This window comes from Somniosus microcephalus, chromosome 19, assembly GCF_052327205.1.
Source record: "Somniosus microcephalus isolate GS21.2 chromosome 19, FLI_Smic_1.0, whole genome shotgun sequence".
Lineage (NCBI taxonomy): Eukaryota > Metazoa > Chordata > Chondrichthyes > Squaliformes > Somniosidae > Somniosus > Somniosus microcephalus.
This window is the reverse complement of record NC_141005.1, coordinates 74,633,144-74,656,048: the sequence shown is the minus strand read 5'-3', so window position 1 is coordinate 74,656,048 and position 22,905 is coordinate 74,633,144. Positions and strand designations below refer to the sequence as shown.

General features: G+C 46.2%; 1 protein-coding gene across 5 annotated transcripts in view; it reads left to right on the top strand.

The window, feature by feature from the left end:
- The window catches only part of cabin1 (calcineurin binding protein 1), a 464,264-nt gene that overhangs the window by 154,365 nt on the left and 286,994 nt on the right, over positions 1–22,905 (top strand). The gene's annotated exons all lie outside the window — the stretch shown is intronic.

Genomic DNA, 22,905 nt, shown 5'->3' with positions numbered 1-22,905 from the left:
GATGTGCAAATTCTTTCACTGTTCTAGCATTGCAGTTTCAAAACTCAGCACTTTGAAGAGAATTAACAGTTTTTTGTGTGTAATTATTTTGTCAAGAGCAATTGCTGTTGCCCTTTTTGAAGGAACTGAGTGGGAGCTTACTAAGCTTGGCCATATAATCGCTGAATTTAACCCCCATCCTTCTATCAGGATGATTTTTTTATTCATTCATGGGATGTGGGCATCGCTGGCAAGGCCAGCATTTATTGCCCATCCCTAATTACCCTTGAAAAGTTGGTGGTGAGCCGCCGCCTTGAACTGCTGCAGTCCACGAGGTGAAGGTACTCTCAGTGCCGTGAGGGAGGGAGTTCCAGGATTTTGACCCAGCGACGATGAAGGAACGGCGATATATTTCCAAGTCAGGATGGTGATTTGGAGCGGAACTTGCAGGTGATGGTGTTCCCATGCACCTGCTGCCCTTGTCCTTCTAGGTGGTAGAGGTCGTGGGTTTGGGAGGTGCTGTCAAAGAAGCCTTGGCGAGTCGCTGCAATGCATCTTGTAGATGGTACACACTGCAGCACAGTTCTGGAAGAGTAAAACACATTCCTATCAGCTGCTGCTCTGTTTTGCTCTTCCCATCACGGCAATATTTAAATAGCAACTCTCCCTCCCAGTTCCCAACTTCAGCCAGGTTTGTGTTAATTTAAAATCGGAGACAGCCCAACAGAATTACAATCAGCAGAGGGAGCAATGACTAATCATTTAATTATTGCAGTACTGGTGGAGTGGAGTGCAGACAACAGAATCGGAGAAATTACAGCACAAAAGGAGGCCATTGTTTTTCAATTGGAGTGATCAACTCTAATCACATTGATCCGTTCAGTCCATAAGGGTGACCCTGAGCTTCCGGTCGCCTGTCGCTTTAATTCACCGCTTCACTCCCACTCTGATCTCTCTGTCCTCGGCCTATTACATTGTTCCAATGAAGCTCAACGTAAACTCGAGGAACAACTCTGTTTCTCTCTCCACGGATGCTGCCTGGCTTGCTGAGTATTTCCAGCATTTCCTGTTATTTCTAATCACATTGCCCTGCTTTTACCCCCTATCTTTAGTCTCTCCCTCAATCTCTACTTGTAATAAAACATTCTGGGGGTTATTTTGGTGAAAGGGTGAAAACAGGCTAATTGGGTGTTGTGCTAATAAGACAGGCCTGTTTGAAAGTTTGGTTTTAGCACGCAATTTTGGCCCTAATTGCAGATTACCATAATTTGAATTTGCCGGGAGGTGTTAAAGCAAACGCTGCAGTTTAGTGATTAGCTGATTAGATGTCATTTTCATGCAGTAGTATACGTGGACTCCACGCATCCATTCCCACTTGTTGTGTTTGTACCACTATACACAACTACATAAAATAATAAAGCAACAGAGACTGAGAGTAACTTCAAGTGATCTTTCACTGACTATACAAATCGATACGCGTCTGTTATATACGCTCGCAACTAAGGATGTACATCAGCAAAACAAAGTAGTCCCTTCAATGTTGTATACATTACACCACTGAAGTGGAGTGGGCCGGCTGACACACAACAGCATGTTTCGGGATGGCTCAGGGTCTGAGTGAGAGAAAGCACAGGTTTACAGACGCGGCACTGGAGATCCTGGTGTAGGAGGCCCAGAGGAGGAGGGATGTCCTGTACCCGCAGCGGGGGAGGAGTCCACCTCGCTCTCCTGTCCTTCTCTCCTGCAGTAGCTGGTGCTGCTCTGCCTGGCCTCATGTCCTCTTCCCATTCCTCCTACAGACCAAGGGGGACCCCTAGCAAGATGCCCATGACCAAGCACTCCCTTTCTCCTGGTGACTCCTAGTAGAGTAGCACAGCACTTACTCTCTCTAGGTGAAGTCATCAGAGAATTTCTGGAATAAATGTTGATAGTGTTGGTGAATTCTTGATAAAGTTTCCCAGAAAGTCTCCCAATGCGTTTCAAAAGTCCTATTCAAACCTCCAGCAGCAAGTGAACAGTAAAAGGTGATATACCTTTAAGTCACACTTGAAATCCTTTTACTCCTGTTCAGCTGGTTGTTGTTAGAAGAGGGCGTTAGTTCAAGTGCTAGCCACCAAAATGCCGTGCAGCCTCTTTAATGTGCGCTAGCAGGCAATTTTAGTGGCAATCAACTGTTTAACGGTCCTCCGGGCATCCTTTACCAAGATGGCATCTTGAGCTAAACAGGGGCTAAACTGGCGTTTCAGCTTAAGACCCCATCTTGCCCACCTCTGAGGCACTTCAGCACCTAAAGTATCTGGGGAAATCAACCCCCCCCCCCCCCCCCCACAATGATCTAATAACTATCTGTGTGGAAAAAAATTCTTCTAACTTCTCCCTTCGTTCTTCTACTGATGATCTTGAGTCTATACCCCCTTGTTACTGTTTCACGAGCCAGTAGAAATAATTTTTCACTACTTACCCTCTCAAAATCTTTTATAATTTTAAAACCTTTTAGAACTCCCCTGATCTTCCACCTGTTCCAGTGAGAAAAGCCCACCTTTTTGAGCCTTTCTTGATAACTATAACCTCTCATGGCTGGTATGATTCCAGTAAATCTTCTCTGTACTTTTTCCATGACTCTCATCCGTCCACTGTGGCCTAAGCAATGTCTTGTACAAATTCAACATCACTTCCTTGCTGTTCTATTCAGTTCCTATGTGCATATATAAAATCCAGAATCCTATTTGCCTTTTTATGGCCTGTTTTACCTGCACTTGCACCTTTAAAGATCTGTGTGTCAGCACCTTAACTCTCTCTGATCCTATATTTTTAAGACCGTTAAAGTTTAGGGTATACTTCCTTTCACTGTTCTTTTTCCCAAAATGTACTACTTCAAATTTCCCTATGTTGAACTGCATCTGTCACCTTCTGCCCACGGTCTGTGTCCTCTTGTAATTTTCTGCATGTTTCCTCAAAATTTGGCATCATCGTTAAACTTTGACATAATTCCTCTTGTGCCTGTGGCAAAACCATATAAATGGAAAATGAAAGAGTTCTCACTGCAGATCCCTGGGGCACACTACTCCCACATCCTGCCAACCTGAAAACAGCTATATACTCCTGCGTACTGTACCTAGCCATCCCTCTATTCACGTGGCTACATTACCTTTAACACCATGTGCCTCAGTCTTCATAAAATGTCTATCTGGCACCTTAACATCCACTGCATTCCTTTTATCTATACACTCTGATTCTCTTGAAAAATTGAATTATATTAGTCAAGTACAACTTGCCCTTTACAAATCTATGCTGGTTGTCTCTCATTAGCCCACATATTTCTAAGCTCTGCCTCTCCACCAACGCTCTCGACCCCTCACTACCTCTGCTATCAATCTGCTTGTCTGATATCCAGTCGTAGATGAGCCATAACTACCTAGACATTGGGAAAACTAAAACCATTGTTTTCGGCCGCTGCTGCAATCTCTGTACCCTTACCACCAGCTCCAGCTCCATCCCCCTCTCTGTTCAGTATGTCATATGACTGTATGCAACCTCCCTAATCTGCTTGACCCCAAGCGCCTCTATCCCCAAGACCGCCTACTTTCATCTCTGTTATGTCGCTTGCCTCCACCCCAACCTTAGCCCATCTGCCACTGAATTGTTCATTGATGTGTTTATCACCTTCAAACTCAATTACTGCAATACTCTCCTGTCCGGCCACCTCTCCTCCACCCTCCATGAGATTCAGCTCATCCAACACTCTGCTGTCCATATCTTATCCCACAGCAAGTCCCCATATCTACCGGCCCTCTCCTCCCTGACCTACATTGGCTCCTGGACCCCTAATGCCTCAAAGTTAAAATTTCCATTCTTGTGTTTAATTCCTGCTATGGTTTAGCCTCTTCCTATCTCGGTAACCTTCATCCCTGCAAACCCCTTCTCCGAACTCTACATTCCTCTGATACTGACCTCTAGTGCATTACCCCTCTTTCCTGCTGCCCCCCCCCCCCCCCCCCAAACACTATTTGTGGTCATGCCTGCAACCTCCTAGATTCTCTCTCGACCCTCTCCTGCTTTTAAGTTCCTCTTTAATACCTGAATCATCCCTCCACTTCTCTCCTCTATTGGTTTCTTTTTGTCTTGCACCTCTATGCAGCACCTTGAGGCATTTTTCTATGTTGAAAGGAGTATATAAATGTTGGTCATTGTCGCTGTTGTTAAATGTTCATTACCACGACGCTACAGGACAAAATTAATGTCACTGGGCTAGTAATCCAGAGGCCTGGACTAATGATCCAGAGACGTGAGTTCAAATCCCATCACGGCAGCTGGGGAATTTAAATTCAGTTAATTAAATAAATCTGGAATTAAAAAGCTCGTATCAGTAATGGTGACCATGAAACTATCGGATTGTTGTAAAAACCCATCGGGTTCACTAATGCCCTTTACAGAAGGAAATCTGCTGTCCTTACACAGTCTGGCCTATATGTGACTCCAGACCCACAGCAATGTGGTTGACTCTTAACTGCTCTCTGAAATGGCCTAGCAAGTCACTCAGTTGTCAAGAAGGCGGCTCAACACCACCTTCTCGAGGGCAACTAGGGATGGGCAATAAATGCTGGCCTTGCCAGCGATGCCCAGATCCCATAAAAACAAATTAGAAAAATGCCTCAAGGTGCTTTTTTTTTTTTTTAAGTTGAAAGCAGTACAGTATATAAAAGTTGGTAACTGTCACTGACCTCATCTCCTTCTGGAGATCTTCCCCCCCCCCATGGCCGCTAACCTCATAGTTCCCCAACCCCGCACAGCCCGCTTCTACCTCCTTCCAAGATCCACAAACAGGACTGTCCTGGTAGACCCATCGTTTCAGCCTGTTCTTGCCCCACGGAACTCATCTCTTCCTATCTCGACTCTATTTTTTCTCCCCTTGTCCAGTCTCTTCTCACCTACACCTGCGACTCTTCCGACGCCCTCCGCCACGTTAACAGTTTCCAGTTTCCTGGCCCCAACCGCCTCCTTTTCACTAGACGTACAATCCCTCTACACCTCCATCCCCCACCAGGATGGCCTGAGGACGCTCCGCTTCTTCCTTGAACAGAGGCCCGACCAGTCCCCATCTACCATCACCCTCCTCCGCCTGGCTAAACTTGTTCTCACATTGAACAACTTCTCCTTTGACTCCACTTACTTCCACCAAATCAAAGGTGTCGCTATGGGAACCCGCATGGGTCCTAGCTATGCCTGCCTTTGAAACACTCTTTGTTCCAGTCCTACTCGGGTCCCCTCCCTCACCTCTTTTTCCGGTACATCGATGACTGTATCGGTGACGTTTCCTGCTCTCACCCTGAACTAGATAATTTCATTCACTTCGCTTCCAATTTCCACCCTTCCCTCACCTTCACATGGTCCATCTCTGACTCTTCCCTTCCCTTCCTTGACTTCTCCATCTCCATCTCTGGGGATAGGCAATTGACAAACATCCACTACAAGCCCACTGACTCCCACAGCTACCTGGACTACACTTCCTCCCACCCCGCTTCCTGTAAGGACTCTATTCCATTCTCCAAGTTTCTCCGTCTCCGTTGTATCTGCTCTGACGATGCCACCTTCCATACCAGTGCTTCCGACATGTCTTCCTTTTTCCTCAACCAAGGGTTCCCCTCTACTGTGGTTGACCCGGCCCGTGATCGTGTCCGTTCTATCTCCCACACTTCTGCCCTCACCCCTGCCCCTCCTGGAACCACGATAGAGTTCCCCTTGTCCTCACCTTTCACCCCACCAGCCTCCACACTCAACGGATCATCCTCCGCCACTTCCAGCGTGATCCCACCACCAAACACATCTTCCCCTCACCTCCCCTTTCAGCATTCCGAAGGGGCCGCTCCCTCCATGACACCCTGGTCCACTTCTCTATCACCCCCAACACCCCTTCCCCTTCGCCCGGCACCTTCCCGTGCAAGCGCAGGAGGTGCAACACCTGCCCTTATACCTACCCGCTGTCCAGGGTTCCAAACACCCCTTCCAGGTGAAACAGCGATTTACTTGTTGTACTTGCAATTTAGTATACTGTATTCGCTGCTCACGATGCGGTCTCCTCTACATTGGGGAGACTAAACGCAGATTGGGTGACCGCTTTGCGGAACACCTCCGTTCAGTCCGTAAGGGGGACCCCGAGCTTCCGGTCGCCTGTCACTTTAATTCTCTGCTCCATTCCCACTCTGACCTCACTGTCCTCGGCCTCTTGCATTGTTCCACGGAAGCTCAGCGTAAGCTCGAGGAACAGCACCTCATTTTTCAATTAGGCACTTTACAGCCTTCTGGACTCAACATAGAGTTCAACAATTTCAGACCATAACCTCGGCCCCTATCATATATATATTTTTTATCCACACTTTTTGTCTGTGTCTTTTTATCCTCTCTCCCACATGGCAGCTGTCTTTCATTCTGCCAGCGCAATTTACACTTCATCCAGAGCCATCCTTTGTTTCTTCACCTGTCCCATTACCATCTCCTTTTGCCTTGAATATCTCTTAATGTCTCTTAACCTCTCCTGCTTTCCATCCTATCACAGACCTTCCCCTTTGTTCTTTCATCCCCTCCCCCCTTTCCCAGCCCCTACACTTGCTTCAAAATCTGTTCCATTTCCTGCTTTTTTTTCTAGTTCTGATGAAGGGTCATCAACCTGAAACGTTAACTCTGTTTCTCTCTCCACGGATGCTGCCTGACCTGAGTATCTCCAGCATTTTCTGTTTTTATTTCAGATTTCCAGCATCTGCAGTATTTTCTTTTTATATAAATGTTGGTCATTGTCGCTGTTGTTAAGTGTTCATTAATTTTGTCCTGTATTGTGGACACTAGATATTTAGCCATAACTGAGGTAAGACTAACTGGCCTTCAATTCCCTGGCCTATCCCTTTACTCCTTTCTCAAACATTTGCCACCCTCCAAAGGTTTCTGCTTCCAAAGGTTTTTAGGTAATTGTGGCCCCTGCCTCTAATATCTGTTCCCTCACCTCCTTCAGTATTCTGGGGATGCATAACCTCTCTGCATGGTGGTTGCTTTTCTACTTTGAGTGCTGTTCATATTTTTACTACAGTTTTGTTGTGAATATTTCTCTCCAGTTGTGACTCTTCCACAGCCTGCTCCCACTGTCATTTGCCTCTAAAAACTGAGGCCAAATTCTTACGAAGCATTGCAGCCATTCCCTCATTCTCGAGTACAAGTGCCCATTTGCTCTAAAAGCTCCCATTCTTTCTTTAGACTATCCTTTTAGTTCTTAGATGCTTATAAATGCCCTTGCAATTTACTTTTCTGTTGCTCACCGGTGCTTTTTTGAATTTGTGCTTCGCTTTCCAAATCTCAATTTTTTTGTTTCCTTTTTGACTGTTGTTTCTCGGTTTGTTTTTTTCTGTATTTATCATGTGCTTCTTTAAACTCATTTTTGCTCTAGCTTGTCGTCACAGCGTCCCAGTCTTTATTACACCCTATTTACACCTGGCTGAAAAGTATTTAACCTGTACCTCATCCGTCTCATGTTTAAATATCATCCACGGCTGGACTGCTGTTCAATCTGCCATTTTGTTCCAACCATTTAATCTGGGTTAAGGCCCCGTTTATCTCACTGAAATTCGTTCTTCTCCCGTCCAACACTTTTATTTCGGGCTTCTCCTTTTTGTTATTCATTTCAATATGAAGCACATTTGATTTATGGTCAGTGTTTTGCAAGTGTTCTACAGGTCACTTACTTAGCCTGCTTCATTACCAAGAAACAAATTTATCACACTATTCTTCCTTGTTGAACATGCATCATACTGGTTAAAGAGATAGCCCTAAATGGACTCGAGCACGCCTCCTATGATCACTTACGCCCTGCCCTGCTCGTGGGTGTACTCTGCACTGCAGGGGGCATAGGATTTTGAGGTTTGAGTTTAACTTCAGATGAACAGCAAACATTTTTGTGTGTGGTGTGAGCACGTGGTTTCTTTTGAACCTATCCAAATTAACTTTCCTCCCAGTTTTCAAGCTGAGATTGAAAGATCATAATCATAATCAACTTTATTGTTAGTGCACAAGTGCAGTACAACGAAATGTAGGCTTGCGGCTCCCGAGAGTGTACATTTAGATTAAGACATTTAAACATTCAACATTCATTTGGCTTGTAATACATTAACATAAACATAACCATAATAAAATGCATTGGCAGATGTGCAGGCTTTAGAGTTTATTTGTGGAGTTCAGTAGGATGACAGCCCTGGGAAAGAAGCTGTTCCTAAATCTGGTCATTCGGGTGCGAATGCATCTGTAGCATCTCCCAGATGGCAGGAGGGCGAACAGACTGTGGCTGGGGTGGGTAGGGTCTTTGATGATGGTCCGTGACCTCCGTAAACAGCGTTTCTGGTATATGTGCTCTATGGTCGGTAGCCGGGTGCCGGTAATGCGTTGGGCAGTTTTGACTACCCACTGCAGGGCTTTCCGGTCATAGTAGCTACAGCTGCCATACCACACTGTGATACAGTTCGTCAGGATGCTCTCTATTGTGCATAGAGATGTTTGTTAGGTAAGCGTATTAAGGGATATGGGACCAAGGCAGGTAAATGGAGCTGAGATGTAGATCAGCCATGATCTAATTGAATGGCGGAATAAGTTTGAGGGGCTGAATCGCCTACCCCGATTCCTTGTTTCTATAGTGCATCTGGGGGGTGGATCGTGGATTATTTGGTGGGGGGGGGGTGGGGGGACTTATTTTAGGGGGCAGGTTATTTGGGGAGTTTGTAAAGTGCAGATTATTTGAGGAGTGTGTTGGGTGAAGTATATTCAAAGATTGAAGAAGTAGGCAATCTTTTTTACTGTGTTGGGTGTGGATAATGTGGACGTGTGGTGTTGGTTTAAGGAATGGCTGTAGTTCCCCATTAATCCAGATGGTGGTGCCTCCCTGCACCCTGTCTCTGGGCCAGATGAAGCAACTGGTGAGATGGTGAATCTCGCATATTCATTGGAGCACCTGTTTAAGAATTGGAGTCAGTCCAATATTAATGTAAATGCAGCCCAGGTGAGGTAGCTACAGGTACTTTGTTTGTAAAGACATCCTGACATTAATGTTGTTGTGGTTTTGAGCTAATTCTAAATTGTGTCTTTGCTGACGAAGGAGGATCTAGTGTGAACAATCAGTATGGCATAATATTGTGTTGATGATAAAAGTCTTCATTTAGTTAATTTCCTCATCCAACAGCTGAGGAACGCCTGGGTAATGTCACTAAGGTTTTCCACGTTTGGGGCCATTTTGTTGAGATGCTGTGCAGATAACACCTTGTCTGAGTTGGACCTTAGTTCCTGTATCATTGGTAGCAGTGCTTACTGTGAGCATAAAAGCTGAAGTTCTAGTCTCTGATCAGTTTATACTTGTTTATTTCTGGTATATCGTAATCTACTCCTCTGGCGTTTTGTGCTAACACTGTTGCTTTTATTCCAGGCTCGTGCTAGTGCTGCTCCTTTTCCTCCTTTCTTGCCAGTTTATGCTTGACTCAGCTGGTGTTGGTATCAACTTGCCTCAGTTGGCAGTATTCTCTCCTCTGAGTTGACAGGTTGTGGGTTATAGCCCCACTCCAGGTCTTGAACACACAATCTATGCTAACATTTCAATGCGGTACTGAGAGAGTTCCGCTACATTTGTCGGGGGCCTCACAACCGACACCACCAAAAACAGCAAACTGATCATTCATCTCATTTGCTGTTTGTGCAATCTGGTGCTCAAATTGTTTGCCTACATCACAGTTACCACACTTCAAAAGTAATTCATTGGTTGTGAAACACTTCAGGACATCCCAGACACACAGGTGATTAATGCCATTTTACCATGGAGTTATCTAATGACTTAAAACCAGATATAACTGAGAGTCCTATTTTTGTGACAAATATTAGAAAAGACAATTCAACTGAATTCTAACTTTATTGTTACCCTCATGTTTTCCCCACCCTTCCTGTCTTCCATTTTTTTAAACTTTTAACAAAGGATCCCTGATCTCTATATTCCTTTGCATGAATGTCACAATCTGTATTCGCAGATCCTATGTATGAGCTCTGAACCCCCCCCCCCGCCGATCCAGCGGTATACCATCTGAAGACCCTTGTCGTTGTCACCCTTCCACTGTATTTTCCTCCACTTCTGCAACTTTTTCCTACACCACATCCCACCACAAACCTCCTTTACTCTCCCTTACCGTGAGATTTTGCTTTGTATAATTTCTTCCTCCTTCGCAGAGCATTCCTCTAGTTCACTGTCCAGCCATAAAGCCTCTTCCAATCCTATAGGTGACACTTCCATTTTATCCACACTGGTGTGTATTCCTCCTCCCTATCAAAATCAGTTGTACTGTCTGAATTTCCTTTCAGTCCCTTTCTAAACCTCTTTCTCCCATGAGCTGGAAAAACGCCTCCATTAATCTCACTTTTGAACAAAAATACTCCCAACTAGTTTAAGATGAGCTTCCTTCAGCAAAAGTTCTCCTTGTTCTGGATTCTTTCCTGTTTTGTGGCGCTCTCCATTTATTGCTGCCCTCTTTAAAATGACCATCCTGCTCTGATTAAATTTTTCCTGTTGCCATTCCTTCTCCATCTTAGAATTATAGAATGATACAGCACAGAAGGAGCCCATTCGGCCCATCGTGCCTGGGCCGGCGCTTTGAAAGAGCTATCCAATTAGTCCCAGTCCCCTGCTCTTTCCCCATAGCCCTGTCAATTTTTTCCCTTTATGTATTTATCCAATTCCCTTTTGAATGTTACTATTGAATCTGTTTCCACCGCCCTTTCAAGCAGTGCATCCTAGATCACAACAACTTGCTGCGTAAATAAAAATGTCCTCATGTCGTCGCTAGTTCTCTTGCCTATCACCTTAAATCTGTGTCCTCTAGTTACGGACCCTTCTGCCACTGTAAACAGTTTCTCCTTATTCACTCTATCAAAAACGTTCATGATTTTGAACACCTCTATCAAATCTCCTCTTAGCCTTCTCTGCTCTATGGAGAACAGGCGCCAGCTTCTCCAGTCTCTCTACATAACTGAAGTCCCTTATCCCTGGTACCATTCTAGTAAATCTCTTCCGCACCCCCTCTTAAGGCCATGACATCCTTCCTAAAGTGTGGTGCCCAAAATTGGGCACACTATTCCAGCTGAGGCCTAACCAGTGTTTTATAAAACTTTAGCATAACTTCCTTTCTGTTGCGCTCTATTCCTCTATTAATAAAGACGAGGATCCCAGATGCTTTTTTAACAGCCTTCCCAACTTGTCCTGCCACCTTCAATGATTTGTGTTCATACACCCCCAGGTCTCTCTGTTCCTGCACCCCCTTTAAACTTGTACCATTTAGTTTATATTGCCTCTCCTCAGTCTTCCCACCAAAATGTATCAAATCACACTTCTGCGTTAAATTTCATCTGCCATGTGCCTGCCCATTTCACCAGTCTGTCTATGTCCTCTTGAAGTCTATCACTATACTCCTCATTGTTTACTACATTTCCGAGTTTCTTATCTGCAAACAAATCATGCCCTGTATACCCAAGTCCAGGTCATTTTATTTTTATTCGCTTCTGGGATGTGGGCGTCGCGGGCAAGGCCAGCATTTATTGCCCATCCCTAATTGCCCTGGAGAAGGTGGCGGTGAGCCGCCTTCTTGAACCGCTGCAGTCCATGTGGTGAAGGTACTCCCACAGTGCTGTTGGGGAGGGAATTCCAAGATTTTGACCCAGCAACGATGAAGGATCGGCCGATATACTTCTAAGTCAGGATAGTGTGTGACTTGGATATTAATATATATTAAAAAGAGCAGTGGTCCTCATATTGACTCCTGCGGAACACCACTGTTATACTCCCCTCCAGTCTGTAAAACAACCGCTCACCACTACTCTCTGCTTTCTGTCCTTTAGCCAATTTCGTATCCATGCTACCACTTCCCTTAAATCCCATGGGCTTTAATTTTGTTTACAAATCTATTTGTGGTATTTTGTCAAACGCCTTTTGAAAGTCCATGTACACAACATCAACCGCACTACCCTCATCAACCCTCTCCATTGCTTCATCAAAGAACTCAATCAAGTTAGTCAAACACAATTTGCCTTTAACAAATCTGTGCTGACTTTCATTTATTTAGCTCATACCTTTCCAAGGGCCAATTAATTTTGTCCCGGATTATTGTCTCTACAAGTTTCCCCACCATCGACGTTGGGCTGACTGGCCTGTAGTTGCCGGGTTTATCCTTCTCCCCTTTTTTGAACAGGGGTGTAACATTTGCAATCTTCCAGTTCTCTGGCACCGCCCCCATATCCAAGGAAGATTGGGGCCAGAGCCTCCACAACTTACATCATTACTTCACTCAGTAACCCAGGCATCCCATCTGGAACAGGTGACTTTTCTACTTTGAGGACTGCCAGCTTTTTAAGTATCTTCTCTTAATCTATTTTTATCCTATCCAATATTGTAACTGCCTCATCCTTTACTGCTACATTAGCAGTATCCTCTTTAGTGAAGACAGATGAAAAATACTCATTTAGTACCTCAGCCTCCACAAGAAGATTTCCTTTTTGGTCCATAATCGGCCCCACCCTTCCTTTGTCTACCCTTTTACTATTTATATGTTCCTAAAAGACTTTTGGGTTCCCTTTTAAGTTAGCCGCTAATCTATTCTCGCACTCTCTCTTTGCCCCTCTTATTCCCTTTTTTATATCTCCTCTGTACTTTTTATATTCAGCTTGGTTCTCTACTGTATTATCAACCTTGCATTTATCATAAGCCTCCTTTTATTGTTTCATTTTAATATCTATATCTTTAGTGATCCAGGGAGCTCCAGCTTTCGCTGCCCTTCCTTTCCCCCTCGTGGGAATGTGTCCACTCTGTACCCAAACTATCTCTTCATTGAAGGTCTCCCATTGTTCAGTTACTGTTTTGCCTACCAATTTTTGATTCCAATCTACCTGGGCCAGATCCCTTTTCAACTCACTGAAATTAGCCCTCCTCCGGTTAAGTATTTTTACCCTTGATTGTTCCATGTCTTTTTCGATAACTATTCTAAGCCTGATGATATTATGATCACTGTTCCCCAAATGCTCCCGACTGAACCATGCTCCACTTGCCCACTTAATTCCCCAGAACTAGATCCAGCACTGCTTCCTTCCTTGAGCTGCAAGCACACTGATCAAGAAAGTTCTCTTGTACACATTTCAGGAATTCCTCCCCCTCTTTGCCTTTAACACTGTTACTATCCCAATCTATATTAGGATAATTCTTCCTTTTTTCATATTGTAGTAGCAGAACAAATCAAATGTCAATATCTAAGTCAGATATCCAGGCCAAAGCTTCCGGTGTAACACCGTGGATGTCTTGTAGGCTGCCTGTGAACTTCCTCTGAGGGCAGTGCTCAATGATGTGCTCCAGGGTCTGAGTAGGAGCTCCACAGTCACATGATGGGGATGCTTTAATCTTCCATCTATGGAGAAGGCGGCAGCATCTACCATGACCAGTTCTGAGGCGGTTGATGGTTGTCCACTGTTTGCGAGGAAGGTTTGATCCTTCAGGTTGTACTGTGGGGCCCTTTATAAGGAATCCATTCCATATGTCGCAGTTCTTCCAAGCATTTCGCCATCGGTCATCAAGGCTGAGGGGAAATTGCTGAAGGGCTTCAGTGACGGTCCAAAATGGCCTTCTAGATTTAGGACAGATTGGTGGTAGGTTGGTCAAGTCGGCCTGGATCGGCATGTCTTTGCTGGGGTAGCAGTTGTATTCTCTGGAGACTGCATAGTCGCGGTGTAGGTGTGGTGGTGCGATGTTTGCAAGCACGGGCAGCCGAGGTGTTGGTGTTGATAAGTGTACTGGTGATAATTCTTATACTAGAATTCAGCTGAACATCAATGGATTTGACATGCAGACTTGATAGCCATGCCGGAGAGCAGTACTCTGCTGTAGAGTACACCAGGGCGAGTGCTGCCGTACAGCGGGTTTAAGCGTCTGCTCCCCATGTGGATCTGGTGAGTTTCTGGATCAAGTTGACCCTACTCTTTAGTTTCTTCCCAAGGTTCTGGAGATGTTGTCTATAAACTAAAATAATTGCCCTCCTGAAGCAGGGGAAATGTGCTTGTGAAGCCTCCAGCTACCGCCCGATCTCCTTACTTTGCACTTGTTATAAAGTGCCGGAGAGGCTACTACTCCACAGACTAGCCCCCATCATCGAGCCAACCATTCCTAAGGAGCAAGCGGGCTTCCGGAGCGGCCGTAACTGCTGCGACCAAGTGGTAGCTTTAACGACGCACATTGAAGCAGGCTTTCAGCGCCAGCTCAAGACCGCCGTAGCACTCGTGGACCTGTCAGTGGCGTATGGCACAGCATGGAAGCATGGACTGTTTACAAACTCTCCACCATTTTACCCTATAGAACAACGATCCATCTTCCCAACTCCATGCTTAGCAACCGACGCTTCCATCTGTACTCTGGCACCCAGAAGAGCAGATATAAGACCCTGAACAACGTACTCCCACAGGGTTCTGTCCTGGCACCCATGTTATTCAACGTTTACACCAGTGATCTGCCCGAAACAGAGTCCTGCAAGTTCGTATACGCTGATGACATTGCCTTGGCCACGCAAAACGTGAATCTGTCCAGCACCGAAGAGACCCTGACCAGTGATTTACAGAGGATGGAGGTCTACTTCTGCCGATGGCGACTTCGGCCAAACCCGCAAAAGATTGTCACCTCGACATTCCACCTCAACACCCATCAAGCAAACCAAGCTTTGAAAGTAGTCTTTTGTGGCGCAGAGGTAAACCATGCCAAAAAGGTCACCTATTTAGGAGTCGCGCTTGATCGCACTCTGTCATTAGCATAATTGAAGTACCCCATTATCACAATAGCAAAATACTGCAGATGCTGGAAATCTGAAATAACAACAGAAAATGCTGGAAACACTTAGCAGGTCAGGCAGCATCCGTGGAGAGAGAAACAGAGTTAATGTTTCAGGTCTGTGACCCTTCGTCAGAACTGGAAAAAGTTAGAGATGTAACATATTAAGCAGGTGCAGCGGCAGGGGGAGAAAAGAATAAAGGACGGTCTGTGATGGGATGGAAGGCAGGAGAGATTAAATGTTGCAAATGGGGATGGCAGACTCTTCAACAGCTGATACCTGAAAAAATAGGGGCCGAGGTTATGGTCTGAAATTGTTGAACTCAATGTTGGGTCCAGAAGGCTGTAAAGTGCCTAATAGAAAGATGAGGTGCTGTTCCTCGAACTTTATTGGAACAGTGTAAGAGGCTGAGGACAGAGAGGTCAGAGTGGGAGTGGAACAGAGAATTAAAGTGACAAGCGACCGGAAGATCGGGGTCACACTTCACAGAAACCCCACAGTGCAGATAGAGGCCATTTCGGCCCATCGAGCCTGCACCGACACACATCCCACCCGATTCCCTGTAACCCCTACACCAACACATATCCCATCCTATCCCCGTAACCCCACGTATTTAATCCCCCTAACACTAAGGGTCAATTTATCATAGCCAATCAACCTAACCCGCACATCTTTGGACTGTGGGAGGAAACCGGAGCACCCGGAGAAAACCCACGCAAACACGGGGAGAATGTGCAAACTCCACACAGACAGTCACCCGAGGCCGGATTCGAACCCGGGTCCCTGGCGCTGTGAGGCAACAGTGCTAACCACTATGCCACCGTGCTGCCCTTATGGACTGACCGGAGGTGTTCCGCAAAGCGGTCACCCAATCTGTATTTGGTCTCCCCAATGTAAAAGAGACCGCACCATGAGCAACGAATACAGTATACTAAATTGCAAGAAGTACAAGTAAATCGTTGTTTCACCTGGAAGGAGTGTTTGGGGCCCTGGACAGTGGGAAGGGAGGAGGTGAAAGGGCATGTGTTGCATCTCCTGCGCTTGCACGGGAAGGTACCTTGGGGAGAGGAGAGGCTGTTGGTGATTAAGGAGTGGACCAGGGTGTCGCGGAGGGAGCAGTCCCTTCGGAATGCGGGAGGGGAGGGAAAGATGTGTTTCGTGGTGGGATCACGTTGGAGGTGGCAGAAATGGCGGAGGATGATCCGTTGAATGTGGGGCGAAACGTGAGGACAAGGGGAACCCTATCATGGTTCTGGGAGGGAGGGGTGAGAGCAGAAGTGTGGGAAATGGAATGGACACGGTCGATGATCATGTCAACCACGGTAGAGGGGAATCCTCGGTTGAGGAAAAAGGAAGACATATCGGAAGCACTAGTATGGAAGGTGGCATCGTCAGAACAGATGCGGCGGAGATGGAGGAACTTGGAGAATGGAATAGAGTTCTCACAGGAAGCGGAGTGGGAGGAAGTGTAGTCCAGGTAGCTGTGGGAGTCAGAGCTTATAATGGATGTTGGTCGATAGCCTATCCCCAGAGATGGAGACAGAAGTCGAGGAAGGGAAGAGTCGGAGATAGACCATGTGAAGGTGAAGGAAGGGTAGAAATTGGAAGCAAAGTGAATGAAATTTTCTAGTTCAGGCACCAATACAGTCATCAATATACCGAAAAAGAGGTGAGAGAGGGGACCTGAGTAGGACTGGAACAAAGAATGTTCCACATATCCCTCGAAAAGGCAGGCATATCTAGTGCCCATGCAGGTTCCCATAGCAACACCTTTAATTTGGAGAAAGTGAGTGGAGTCAAAGGAGAAATTGTTCAATGTGAGAACAAGTTCAGCCAGGCGGAGAAGGGTGGTGGTGGATGGGGACTGGTTGTGCCTCTGTTCAAGGAAGAAGCGGAGCGCCCTCAGGCCATCCTGGTGGGGGAATGGAGGTGTAGTTTTGAAGAAGGGTTCGACCCGAAACATCAATTCAAATTTCTCCCCATGGATGTTGCCTGACCTGAGTTTTTCCAGCATTTTCCGTTGTTATTTCGGATTTCCAACATCTGCAGTATTTTGCTGTCGTCGGAGGTGTAGAGGGATTGGACGTCCATAGTGAAAAGGAGATGGTTGGGGGCCAGGAAACTGGAAATTGTTAAAGTGGGGGAAGGCGTCGGAAAAGCCGTGAATGTAGGTGGGAAGAGACTGGACAAGGGGAGAAAAAATAGTTGAGATAGGAAGAGATAAGTTCCGTGGGACAAGATGATGAGCCGACCAGGACAGTCCTATTTGTGGATCTTGGGAAGGAGGTAGAAGCGGGCTGTGTGGGGCTGGGGGACTATGAGGTTGACAGCCATGGGGGGAAGAGCTCCAGAGGAGATGAGGTCAGTGACGGTCTTGGAAACAATGGCTTGATGTTCGGTAGTGGGGTCATGGTCCAGGTGGAGGTAGGTGTCAGAGAGTTGGCGTTCAGCCTTCGCACGGTAGAGGTCGGTTCGCCAAACAACAACAGCACCACCCTTGTCAGCAGGTTTAATTATAATGTTAGGGATGGATCGGAGAGAACGGAGTGCTGCAAGTTCAGAGGGAGGTAGGTTGGAGTCAGTGAGGGCAGCTTAGAAATTGAGACAGCTAATGTCACACCAGTAGTTAACATTGAAAAGCTCTAGAGCGGTTAAGAGGCCAGAGAGAGGGGTCCAGGTAGAACGAGAATTCTGAAAGCGGGAGAAAGGATCCACTGTGCGGGGGGAAGACTCCTGGCCAAACTCCTGGCCATTATCACGATGTAGTTCTTGCATCTTTCTCTAATTTGCCTGCAATTGGTGGCCTATATATAGTATACACCCGGTGGTGTAATAGCTCTGTTGTTCCTGAATTCTAACCAAATAGATTCTGTCTTTGCCCCCTCAACTACAACATCCCTCTCCAGTGCTATAATAGTTTCTTTGATCAATACTGCCACCCACCTCCTTTTTTTCCTTCCCTATCTAGCCTAAATACCTTGTAGCCAGGAATATTAAGTTCCCAATCCTACCCTACTTTGAGCAAGGACTCTCTTATTGCCACTATATCATAGTCCCATGTGTCCACTTGTGCCTGAAGCTCACCAACCTTATTTTACCACGCTACACAAGAACATAAGAAATAGGAGCGGGAGTAGGCCACACGGCCTCTCGAGCCTGCGCCACCATTCAATAAGATCCTGGCTGAACGACATTAATTTCACTTTCCCACCCTATCCCCATATCCCTTGATTCACTTAGTACCCAAAAATCTGTCGATCTCCGTCTTGTATACACTCATCGACTGAGCATCCACAGCCCTCTGGGGTGGAGTATTCCAAAGCTTCAGAACCCTCTGAGGACCCTCATCTCAGTCCTTAATGGCCGATCCCTTATCTTAAGTCTGTGACTCCTAGTTCTAGACTCTCCAGCCAGGGGAAAGCAGCCTCTCCACATCTACCCTGTCAAGCCCTGTAAGAATTTTATAGGTTTCAGTGAGATCTTTCCTCCTTTGACTCAGTCCATTTTTCCTTGCGCCTCTGTGAAGCAGCTTGGGGCCTCTTTTTACATTAAAGGTGCTGTTTAAATGCAAGTTTCTTGTTGCCGTTGTCTGAACACTGCTATCCTTGTCCCAATACTGCTCGATGTTGACACTTGTTGCTGAAATGGGTACAAAAATTCACAAATATGAGTTAAAAAGCAGCTGCAAGCTGCAGAAAGTTCTTACTGAAGGAATTTTACTGTGGCAGTCCAACAGCTACCAAAGTTTGTTGAATACTGATGTCACATTCTCTGACGTTGTGATATCCCTTTGTTAGAGGAGCGGTTCTTATTTATAATATACTCCTCAAATCAGTAAGGTTCTTTTACATTGGATATCAAGTATCACAGTTGTATTAAGCATGCAGTACATGTAATAGTACTTAAACATACACTTAAAAGTAATGCATCCAGACCTAATGATGATTGGGCATTCAAACGTTGCAGTTCTGAGCTTGCTATTTTGGTCCTTTAGGAATCCAAATACTCAATTTTATACATTTTTCTTACTCCCTCTACGTGATAATCCACATTATTCTGCATTACATAATTATATAAAAGTTAAAATACAATTCCATATAAGGAAAATTTAACTGACTTATCCCTTATCAATAAAGTGTCAGCTGTGGCTCAGTGGATAGCACCCACGTCTCTGAGTCAGAAGGTTGTGGGTTCGAGTCCCACTCCAGGGAAATGAGCACATAGTCTAGGCTGACAATCCAGTGCAGTACTGAGGGAGTGCTGCACTGTCAGAGGTGTCGTCTTTTGGATGAGACGTTAAACCGAGGCCCTGTCTGCTCTCTCAGGTGGACGTAAAAGATCCCATGGCACTATTTCGAAGATGAGCAGGGGAGTTATCCCCAGTGTCCTGGCCAATATTTATCCCTCAATCAACATCACTAAAACAGATTATCTGGTCATAATCACAGTGCTGTTGTTGTGGGAGCTTGCTGTGCACAAATTGGCTGCCGTGCTTCCTACATTACAACAGTGACTACACTTTAAAAAATACTTAATTGGCTGTAAAGCGCTTTGGGATGTCTGGTGGTCGTGAAAGGCGCTATATAAATGCAAGTCTTTTTCTTTTATGACTTTAGTTTTAACAAGTTATTTTCCCGTAGACCAGTATAACTCCCCATCTTTTGTTATCTTATCAATAGTTTCTCTCTTGTTTCATTTGGTGGATTAGCAATTATATTAAGTTTTAATTATGTCTGTCTTTAATTCGGTACCATTTCGTACCAATCAATCCAGGTGTTTTTCTTTGCAGAACTAACTTTTTTCTGCACTTGCTATCAACTGATTAAAGTTCTCTGGAATACACGAATCCGTATGCACTAGCATGTCTTTTAATTAGGTTTACTGAAATGACTAAACTGACCATTGCTTTAAGGTCAACCTTGGCTCAATAGCCCATGGTACTTTAAGTTGACTTAAACCTTCCTGCTTAACAGGCAAAGGCAAATGGTTACTATTACTACAATATGAGCAAAATCAGTAGCAGTATAACATTAGCAGACTTCAGGACAGTCTGCTTAACATAGAAGATAGGAGCAGAAGTAGGCCATTCGGCCCCTCTAGCCTGCTCTGCCATTTAATGAGGTCATGGCTGATCATCCAAGTTCAGTACCCTGTCCCTGCTTTCTCCCCATATCCCTTGATCCCTTTAGCCTCAAGAAATATATCTAACTCCTTCTTGAATATATTTAATGAATTGGCCTCAACTGCCCTGTGTGGCAGAGAATTCCACAGGTTCACCACTCTCTGGGTGAAGAAATTCCTCCTCATCTCTGTCCTAAATGGCTTACCCCTTATCCTTAGACTGTGACCCCTGGTTCTGGACTCCCCGGCCATCGGGAACATCCTTCCTGCATCTAGTCTGTCTCGTCCTGTTAGAATTTTATAAGTTTCATTCTTCTCATTCTTCTGAACTCCAGTGAATATAAGCCTAATCGACCCAATCTCTCCTTATACATCATTCCTGCCATCCCAAGTATCAGTCTGGTGAATCTTCGCTGCACTCCCTCCATGGCAAGAACATCCTTCCTCAGATAAGGCGACCGTTTCCTTACACCTTCATGCAGCATCACATTACAATGGGCCAAATTCAACTTAATGCTGTGTTTTCAAATGTGATCTTAAAACATTTACTGTTATTACTCATTAAACAGAAAACCTGCTGACATTTGTTGTTTGGGCTCCATTCCTTGGATAAATATTCGAGGCAGGGCAGTGAATACCTGAGTTGTTTGATGATGTATATTATATGTGACTGATAATGGCTCATCAGTTATCAGCAGATGCACGAGAGGACCTGAGGAATGTCTGCACTCTGTATTCTCTCCGGTTCAATGTTTCCCGTCATTCCCATAGGTGAATCTTGTGTTCCCTTTGACCTGGAGAATCGCTTTACTGTCCAATATCTAGTTAAACAATATTGTGACCTGTGACAATAAAACCCCTCATTGTGTTTCTGAATACTGTGATCCTCTCGCATACCACCAAGTGAATCCTCCTAACTTTCGAAAGGCAGATTGACAACTACTGTGAAACAAAGCCATTTGTCAACCAACAAACTGGTGTATTTTACATGAAATTTATGAATGGACACGCAGTCCTCCAAGTGAAATAGTTATTTCTTACTTTGTTATTCTCCATGGAATAAGCAGTATGCCATTCTACCCCTATTAATGAGCTTAATCCACTTTAAAAATGAACAGTCCCTGAACTGACTGACGCTAACGTGTTCTCTTGGGCTGTGTAAATTCATAACGCAGCCTGGAGTCTTTCTCCGCTTCCCTTTGGCTAACAAGAAAAAAAGAGCTTTCTCACTTTCTGGCTGTTCGAGGCACAGGCTACCCAGAACAGACTTGTTCAGGGAAAAAAACTCACCTCTAAGCCGTCCCTGGGCTCTGTTTGACTTGCCAAGCCGCCAATCACAGTCGCCACATTGAAGAAGAAACCTCCCCCTTGGTGTGGGAACTAATGGCAACTGCATTCTGTTCAGCTATATTCATTAAATGAAGACCATTCAGACAGAAATGGTGAAAACAGCTCTGGAATCAGCTCAGTGCTGATGGAGTATAATGAGACTGCATACTTCTGAGATGGCTAATTTGTTAGATATGCCAACTATTTTGCCTTAAGCAACATCCCAGATAGTTTGTCTCTCTGGAAGCTAACTGTGAACTGAATTTAATTTCATAACAACATCATGATATAAAACCAAATCCCTTCCAAACCAAATAGGTTAAAAATCTCAATGTTACTTAGGCTACTGTGTTGGTGGTAGATGTTGTTTAATATAATGTATAAAAATAGATTATAAAATGCTCTGCATACCTGCCTTTTGTGCTGTTCTTGAAGCTGAATCACAGGCCAGAATGATTTCTAACTGCCATTCAGTGGTTCCCAGTAGCAGGTGGGAAGCAGGCAGTGGGAAATCTTAACTGGAAAGGAAAGCAGCTGTCCAGTGCCTTCAGCATGTAGATCAGTATCATTTTATGTTTTACTAGCTGGAGTGCCCGGCGGTGCCGAGGGTTTTTTGAGGGCATGTTATGAAAAAAGTAGAAATAATTTTTATTATATATATAAATGAGTTTGTCTGTCTGTGTGGGAAGGAGAGAGACTGGGGGAGGGAGAGAGGCCCGGGGATCGAGCGAGCGACTGCGGGGGATCGAGCGAGCGACTGCGGGGGAGAGAGCGAGCGACTGCGGGGGAGAGAGCGAGCGACTGCGGGGGAGAGAGCGAGCGACTGCGGGGGAGAGAGCGAGCGACTGCGGGGGAGAGAGCGAGCGACTGCGGGGGAGAGAGCGAGCGACTGCGGGGGAGAGAGCGAGCGACTGCGGGGGAGAGAGCGAGCGACTGCGGGGGAGAGAGCGAGCGACTGCGGGGGAGAGAGCGAGCGACTGCGGGGGAGAGAGCGAGCGACTGCGGGGGAGAGAGCGAGCGACTGCGGGGGAGAGAGCGAGCGACTGCGGGGGAGAGAGCGAGCGACTGCGGGGGAGAGAGCGAGCGACTGCGGGGGAGAGAGCGAGCGACTGCGGGGGAGAGAGCGAGCGACTGCGGGGGAGAGAGCGAGCGACTGCGGGGGAGAGAGCGAGCGACTGCGGGGGAGAGAGCGAGCGACTGCGGGGGAGAGAGCGAGCGACTGCGGGGGAGAGAGCGAGCGACTGCGGGGGAGAGAGCGAGCGACTGCGGGGGAGAGAGCGAGCGACTGCGGGGGAGAGAGCGAGCGACTGCGGGGGAGAGAGCGAGCGACTGCGGGGGGGAGAGCGAGCGACTGCGGGGGGGAGAGCGAGCGACTGCGGGGGGGAGAGCGAGCGACGGGGGGGAGAGAGAGCGAGCGACGGGGGGGGAGAGAGAGCGAGCGACTGGGGGGGAGAGAGAGAGAGCGACTGGGGGGGAGAGAGAGAGAGCGACTGGGGGAGAGAGAGAGAGCGACTGGGGGGGGGAGAGAGCGAGCGACTGGGGGGGGAGAGAGCGAGCGACTGGGGGGGGGAGAGAGCGAGCGACTGGGGGGGGGAGAGAGCGAGCGACTGGG